This window comes from Felis catus, chromosome D4 (genome assembly GCF_018350175.1).
Source record: "Felis catus isolate Fca126 chromosome D4, F.catus_Fca126_mat1.0, whole genome shotgun sequence".
Taxonomy (NCBI): domain Eukaryota; kingdom Metazoa; phylum Chordata; class Mammalia; order Carnivora; family Felidae; genus Felis; species Felis catus.
The window spans coordinates 3,150,099-3,156,098 of NC_058380.1; the positions used below are offsets into that span (position 1 = coordinate 3,150,099).

The 6,000-nt window shown below is 62.9% G+C and overlaps 1 protein-coding gene across 1 annotated transcript in view; it reads right to left on the bottom strand.

Annotated features, from left to right (window-relative positions):
• SEMA4D (semaphorin 4D) overlaps positions 1-4,469 on the bottom strand; it is a 93,367-nt gene extending 88,898 nt beyond the window's left edge. Inside the window, exon 1 of the mRNA XM_023243222.2 lies at positions 4,307-4,469. The gene's annotated coding sequence lies outside the window, so the exon portion shown is untranslated. The remainder of the gene's footprint in view (positions 1-4,306) is intronic.
• Between the last annotated feature and the right edge of the window lie 1,531 nt (positions 4,470-6,000).

Genomic DNA, 6,000 nt, shown 5'->3' on the forward strand with positions numbered 1-6,000 from the left:
GTCTGCTGGTGTTTAAGATTTAGGGTTTGGGTCTTGTCTCCCCTATTGCCGAGGGCAAGGCATTGATGTCTGTCTTTTCATGGCCCACCCAGCACACATTCAGGGGCTGCTGACCACTGACTCAGGAGTGTCTCACGTAAGCCACACCACCTATTACGTTGTGTAGGAACGTGGATTGCAGCAAATCACATCCCATTTTTAAAAAATTTAGATTTAGAAATTGAGAACATTTACAAGAGGCTATATTATACTACCTAATGGAGACGCCCTTCTTAAAAATTAACTCCTAAACTGCAAAAATAATTCCTTTATAGGAGAAATGAACCACACAGAAGTATACAGAAGGGAAGAGTGCAGGCCCCCCTTCCTCCTCCGGCCCCTCCCTCGTCCTTCCCCCAAAACTCACACACACTTCCTCCTCCGACACACACACGTGCACACGCACGCACACACATATGCACGATGTACTCATGCACACACACATGCGCACACGACACACACAAGTCCACATACACGCACACGCCCCGCCCCCACCCCTGGCCCCAGGGCCTGGAGCACTGCTGTCCGTAGCACTCACTCCATAATTATCTGTTCCACAAACGCCGTGTCCTCTTCCAGATAATTCTCGGCAGGTACGCACTCGAAAACCGGCTCCTTCTATACGTTCTATGCTAAGAAGCAGTGTTTTTACTTCACATGTGGGCACTTCTTTTGAAGTAAACCCCTGAGCTATTTCATGAAGGGAAGAACCCTTCGGCATCTCTCCGGGAGGGGACTTGTAGTTCTTAGATTACCATTAACTTTTTATCACTGAGAATTCTGAAAATAAACGGAAGTGGACACAACAGAACGGCAAACCGTAAGGCACCCTCCCCAGACCCAACAGCCATCCACCCACAGACAAGGGGGCCCCTCGACGCCCACTCACTCCCCCCGGCATGCTAATGGAAGCCGACCCCAAGCACCTTCTCTTCCCCTCCCCACCCCCCCGCCCCACGCACACTCCTGAGCCCACTGCTAACAGGTGAAGGTCATCTCAGCATAAAACCACAGCACTGTTATTAAGGAACATGATCATTCTTTAAAACTCATTCACTCAAAAAACATCAACTGTCTCATAAACACCGGAACTCTTGAAAGGAACGATTCTTGAGTCAAATGCTGGTCTGACCGCCCGCAATCCCAGGGAGCTGCTTAGAAGTAACCGGGCAGAGGCAGTCTGTGCCTTCGTGGGCAGCATCTGAGACTTTTCCACCAGATCCGGGACCCCAGCCCGGTGGAGGCGTACCCAGGCACCCAGGACAGCCCCGGGCCGCTGCAATGCCCAGGGGCTGTGACAGGGCAGCGGGGAGCCGGCCCGGTCACAGCACCGCCAGCAAAATCGTCCGTGCGCTCAGGGAGGGCCGGGCAAGCTGGAAAGTGAGCCATCAAAGACCTGGGATGGGCCAATTCGCTCAGCCCCAAATCACCTTAATCGTGGGCCCGACAAACACCACCCCAGCTCCAGGCAGGGTCCGCTCACGCGCCCTTTCGAATCAGCAGGTATTTCCTCCTAGTAAATCCTGGCTTCCCCGAGTCAGCCCCTGAAAATGGAAATGGCCTGGAAATGGCCGTGAGCTGTGCCCAGTCTCAGGTGCCAAGGAGCCTGCCTGACCGGCCCTGCTCTCGGGCGACGCCCCGAGATGTCCCCAGACGGCCACGGCCCGGTGGTGCGGGAGAACTGTGGCAGCTGTACCCGCCCGGCCCAGGGCAGACCCAAGACGGGACCTCCCTCCGGGGCCCCGTCATTTCTGTTCGGTCATTTTCCTTCTTACCTTCCATTCTCCCTTCCGCCACAGTGACAGGTCCAGAGAGAAATCACTGCCCCCCACCCCCCGCCACCCTCAGGACTGCAAAGCCTGCCTTTCTCCCAGCGCCGGCCCTCGACCATCAGCCGACAGCAAATTAACCTGCACGTTTTGCGTGGCCAGCCTCCCCGCGCAGCCACCCTGCACGCCTGGCCAGTGAACGGCCCACTGCGGCTGCTCCCCGAGGAGCCTGGGGGCGCAGGGGCGCTAGGAGCCGCCGCCTCCTACCTGACCTCCGGGAGTTCTTTCAACCAGGCAAAGTCTTAGCACTAAGAGGAAAGTCACTGTAAATTATGAACCATCAGGAAGTGAATTCACTGCCACAACAGCAGGGGCCTACCCCAGCTGGCAGTGGGGATGCCCGGGGACGGGGTCCCAGCTGCCAACCCGGGAGCTCTGCCCCAGACTCACCACACAGGACACAGCGTCTAGGGAAGGCCCTGCAGCCACCCCGCAGCCCTGCCCGTCCCTCCCCCATGACCAGAAACGGGGCCCAGAGGGAGGGGCCGGAGGCCTGGGCCCGTCCACACTGGGTGTGGGAGAGGTGGACTCTCTCCAGAAGCACAGAGGGCTCTCGGTCTTTGCAATGCATTATTGATTTTGCTGTATGCTCCGGCACCAGAGACGGCCATTAGCGTGCACTCCCAAGACCGGCCTAGACAGCCCTGCCTGGTGCGGGGAAGGCCGTCGAGATGCAATCTGCCTCAGATAACCCTCACGGTGGGGATCACAAGAGAACGATGTCATTAAGGTCATCTCCCCGCCCCCCAGGAGCCACTGGACAGCTGTGCAGTGTGGTGCTGCACCCCACACCCCAGCCCGAGCGAGCACGCCACCTGCCAGGGCCCTGAGCAGGGAACTGGGCTCCATGGTGCTGTCTCAAAGGCAGACGAATAGATGACAAAGGCCATAAGGGGGGCTGGGCACCCCCACCGGCACCCAGCTCATGGTCCTTCCACACCGTGCAAGGGAGGGACCCAGCAGAGCTACCTCTCAGCGTCGCTGATTAGTTCCATCCCCTCATTCGATTCATCTGCAGGTGCAGACAAACTTCAGTCTGAAGTGAAGGTCAGGGTCCCAGGCGGCCAGCCCCTGCCCACAGAAACAGCCCCGTGTGTCCTCCCACCGTCCCCTCATTCCTGGGGTTTCATCCCTGGGAACACATGGTGCTGAAGACACTCGGAGCGGGCCGGCTTTATTCTTCTTTATTTTTGCAGACGATGTGCACAGACACCAACCGTTCAAGTGACAATCGGGGCATTATCTCCACCAGAATCCTGGCCCCGGCGCTGGCTGAGGCAGCCTGTTTCTGGGACACAGTCAACGTTCCCAAATAACGGTGCCCAGGCAGCCAGCAGGCTGGCCCCAGGCCTGGGGCAGATAGGAGGTGACAGGCCACGATGTCACTTCACCCCCTGCAAAGGAAACTTCCTCTCGGTGACGCCTGGTGGATCTGAATAGACTCAGAACAGGAGGGCCAGCTGCTTGGCCACACGCCCCAGGTCCGGCCTGGCCTGCAGGGGCCTGGCCACCCACTGGCCTGGACATGCTCAAGGTAAGGGGAGGTTTTTAAAACAAAAGCAGAGCAGCTCTGGATGGCACAGGGCTGGAAAGCAGGGCCTGGCCCTTGACAACAGGCCTTGTTTCCCAGGGCACTGCCCACCTACAGACTGACATGCACCTCCCCCCCCAACACACACACACACACACACACACACACACACACACACACACACTAAATCCAGCAAGTGAACAGAAGGACCACCACCCAAGTCTCCTGTCCATGCGTGCATTGGCAAAACCCCAGTGGATTCAGCTCCCTGCAGCTCACCAGGCGGCTGCAACAGGTGCAGCCCCAGCTAAGGCTGGGGAGTCTCCTTGGCTGTTCTAGAATCACACTGCCAAAACCCTGAAGGAAGGCGAGGCCTGCAGCACTCACACCGCCAGGGCCCTGACCTGCCCCACCTGTCTGAGTGCGCGCCTCCGGTCGGCTCACGGGGGACGCGGCCCCCGGACCGAAATAGAAGCCCGCGGAGGCCGGGCCAGGCCGAAGTGGCCGGAGCCGGCGGGGGCCCGGCGGCCAGGGGCGCGGCGGGCCTGGTCCGCGCGCCGCCCCCGCTGCCAGCCAGGGTCGGCTGCGCGCCCTGCGCCCCCCGGGGCCACCTGCGCGCCGGGCCCGGAGGGTGCCGGGGAGGGGAGGGGCCCTGAAGGTCCCGGGAGGGGTCCGGGGGTCCCGGGGTCCCGGGCTGGGATTCTGGGAAGGTCCGAGGAGGGAGACTCCGGGAGGGTCCGGGGGTCCGGGGAGGAGTCAGGGGGCTCCGGAGCGGGGACTCCGGGAGGGTCTGGCGAGGTGGGGGGGGGCTCCGGGGGGGCCACCGGGGACCCGCAGTCTCCGGGAGGGCCCGTCGCCCCCGCGCACCTGCCGGGCCCGCGCGCTCCCGCCGCCCGCCGGCCCTTACCTGGCGTGGCGCGTCCCGGCGGAGCCCGGCCCGGCGAGCGCGGACGCAGGAATGGCGGCGGCGGCGGCGGCGGCGGCGGCGGCGGCGGCGGCGGGGCGGGGGCTGCCGGCGGCCCGGGCCGGGCTCGGAGGGGCAGCGAGGCCGGCGACTCGGGGATGCTGCGGCGCGCGAGGGCGCGGAGGCCGGCGCGGGAGGGAGGGCGCGGGGCCGCGCGCAGGCCCCTCCCCCGCTCCCCGCCCCCCCTTCCCGCCGCCGCCTCCTCCCCGCCCGACTCCCGTCCGACTCCTCCTCCCCCACGTCTCGTTCCCTCCCCTCTGCCCTCCCCTTTCTTCACCTTCCTCCACTCCTCCTCTCCCTCCTCCCACCTCTCCTCTTCCCTCCCTCCGCCTCCGCCCGCGGGGCCCCGGAGGCCGGCCCCGGCCCCGGAGGCCGGCCCCGGCCCCGGCCGGGCCTCTGCAGGCTGCGGCACCGGTTCTGACCCAGTGCCGGGTTACCCTCCACCTCCCCACCTGTTAATGGACTAGCTTACCCCTTCTGGGAGCCTGGCCCCACCCCACCCTTTCCAGGCCCCTCAGACCCCCGAGGTTTCCTGCACCCCCGGGGGCCCTCTTGTGGCTCTGCTGGGAACCTGGCGTGCACAGATGTGTGGACAAGCCGTGTGGGCCCCCAGGCGGGTGTGGTTGTTCCTTTGCTTCTTAGTAAATCTACGGGCAAGAAGGTTCCAAACAGGTCCCCCCGCATTTCCCCAGGGTGAGGTGGGCAGTCACCTTCTCCAATCTAGATTTTTCCACAGCCCTTCTGTGCCCCGTGCCCCGTTTGCCAAGCGTCCACTGTCTTGTGCACCGATTGGCAAAGAGTTCCCCAGTGTGGCCCCTGGTGACACGTTTGTACTAATGCAGGGGTGTGGTTCCCTGGGCACCCTCAGAAGGCTGCTCCCTTCTGCCCTGGAGGGAGACGTGACCTTGGGAAGGTGGCTGGCGGGGTCAGCAGGACTGCCGAGGGACGCTTTCCAGAGAGAGGAACGCCGCTCCCCGTGAAACAGCGGGGATTTCGCCACCCGTAGGAGTCGGGCTCCCTCCCGGGCTTGGCCGGAGCTGCCTGGGCTGCAGCACCCTCCGAGGGAACCAGAGCCGGCTCTCCAGGGAACCACCTGCCGCAGAGAGCCAGAGTGACAGTTACAAAATGAACCCTTTCCTGAACCATTAGCAACAGCCCAAGAGCCTCAGTCCCCTTCACGGGCCTCTTGCCTTTCCCTGCAGGGGCCCCAGGAGCCTGGCCTTAGGACCAGTGGACCCATGAGGGCCAGCAAAGGCTAAGACGGTGAGGCCAGTGCTGAGGGTGCAGGCGGGGGTGGGTGGGACCTCGCCCCCCTCCCTCTGGAGTGGTGGCGGGGGTCATGTCCTGGAATCTGATAGTTTCCAGTTCTTTCCTTCCATGCTTCTAAGGTGACCTTGGGAGCCTTGTCCCGCCTTCCCTAAGGTGAGGATAGGGTGGCCATCCCCGGGGTTGGCCGGGCATTGCCGAGAGAACGGCCCCGCGTGACCCACGTTCAGTGCTGGTGACAGTACGGGGAAGTGGGGAGACGTCCTTTCCCAGCTTCTGGTTGGAGGGGGCGTGAATCTAGGTCCGCTTCCCATCGGGGTTAAAGCTCGGCAGGAAGGGATTCGGGTGGGCCTGTCTTGACAGCATCCCGG